This window comes from Chionomys nivalis, chromosome 3 (assembly GCF_950005125.1).
Source record: "Chionomys nivalis chromosome 3, mChiNiv1.1, whole genome shotgun sequence".
NCBI classification, from domain to species: Eukaryota; Metazoa; Chordata; class Mammalia; order Rodentia; family Cricetidae; genus Chionomys; species Chionomys nivalis.
In genome coordinates this window covers 38305501-38307635 of record NC_080088.1, presented here as the reverse complement: position 1 = coordinate 38307635, position 2135 = coordinate 38305501, and positions in this window count along the sequence as shown.

Genomic DNA, 2135 nt, shown 5'->3' with positions numbered 1-2135 from the left:
TCCAGCCCCCTGTGTGCATTTTTACAAAGAACATATATTCTAAGGCTGAGGGGTTTTTATCTCCCAGTTGATTCTATAAATAATTTAAGTAATGACAATGTTGTTAAGGTCACCCATATGGCCACAGACATCTTCATCTGGGTGTAGTATTGAAAGGAAGTTATTACAGTCTTTATTATTATGTGTATGCCCTTTTTATTTTGTTGGCTTTTATTAGGAAATCATAAAAACTTGATTTTAAATTCATGGAATAGGCCTATTCCTGACACTGCTGAAGTGGCCAAGAACCTGAAACTAGATAGGTCATGAGATTATCTAGGAAAAACCTACTACTACTGTTCTACTAAAGAAACAGCAATAAAATGACTTCTACTAATATATTGCTATACCCATAGATCAATGCCTCACTAAGCCCTCATCAGAGAAGCTTCTTTGTGCAGTAGATGGTAATTAACACAGAGAATCTCAACTGGACAGTGCAGAGAATGAGAGACTTTAGAGCATTCAGTCATGAATGGGAAGTCTTTATCAAAGTCCTACCCTCAAGGCACAGAGATCTATGCAGAAGAAGAGTGTTGTAGGAGCCTGCTTGTTTGCTATAGACAACCTCATGGAGATACACAAATTAGTGGAGATGGTTAATTTCAGATATGAGTTAGCCAGAAATACTCTTAAGCTATTGGCCAAACATTATTGTAAGTAATATGGTTTCGGTGTGATTATTTCAGGGCTGAGCAGCCGGGAAGGAAACAAGAGGCCTCCTACAACAGAGGAGGTAGAAAAAATTTTCTTGGATGACTCCAAAAAAGAAGATTTGATGCTTAGACTCTCAGTGTCTCTGATTTTTATATCATCTTACTAGGTTTTTTTTCCAAGAAAGTAAAGACCCAAAACCATAATTGTGCAGGCCATTTATGCCTTTGTCATCTTGTTATTATCTGACAGTGTTCTTTGTCTGATTAGCATTTTAATGTTGTACTTAATAATTTAAGTATATATTATTTAATTGTGTTCCAGACTATTTATCTAGAATTTCTGAGATCTATACTAGTACATTTTAGTTCCTTGGAAGCACTGAGACTTGCTGCTTCTCCAAGGAGCTCTACTGTTTGTCTAACTTGGATAGTCATAAAAGTCCACCAATACTTGCAAAGAAGGCTAAGGTGAGTTTGACAGTTTAATGTGAATAATATTAATAAAAAATCTTTAAGCAACACCTAACTGTTTTAAAAGTCATTTTCTCTTAGCTTTGCTTGGAGTTTTCACACATTTATTGACATTTATGGGACTTAGTGGGTTTTCTCTCTTATTTGTTTTGATCATGACTGTTTTCTGTGTTCTCTGAGATTGCACCACTGGGTTGCTCTCTTGTTTATCTTTTACTTCTTTTTCATAGCTGAATGTTGAAAATGACACAGGACTTACCATGAAGTTCCCCCTCTTCCATGGCTAGATAGCTTTCTTTAATGGAGCAATTTTTCCAGCTTAGCCAAAAATGAATCAAGTGTTGGGGTTTCAACCACTTCCCCTCGATGACTTTCCAGAGACTAACAGATCTCATTATGTGGTCATTTTCCTCCTAATGCTCTTCCTACATTTTTCTTTGGTCCATTTAATCCTCTTTCTCTTAGTTATGCCCCTTCGGTTACCAGCCCCCCTTTTACTCCATATTTGCAGGTGGCTGTTATTTCTCCTTAGTCACTATTTGGCTCCATCATTCAATTAGTTCTTTTATTGCCTCTGTCTTTTAAAATCTCTTTTTGTTTTTGTATTCAGAACTTTTAATTTTTTTCATAGTTTTCTGACTGACTGCTTTGAAATGAAATGGTTCAGATGGTATCATCAGACTTACTATCGCTTAGAAACTTAAAGCTGATATCTACTCCCATAGCAGGGCAGGAGCAATGCAGGCCCTCAGTTCCTTACAGCTTTGGTTATAATATTAAGCAATAGAGCTTCTTCTGGGTGCCTCCAACAAAGCTCATCCACAGCATTCAATACTGTTAGGGAAAAACTGAAAATACTGTATATGGGAGAAGGCACCCTGCTACACAACATCTAGAAACATTTAGAATGTGCATTTTTCTAAAAACGGGATACAATGTTTGCCGATACAAAATTGTAATTAAAAATGT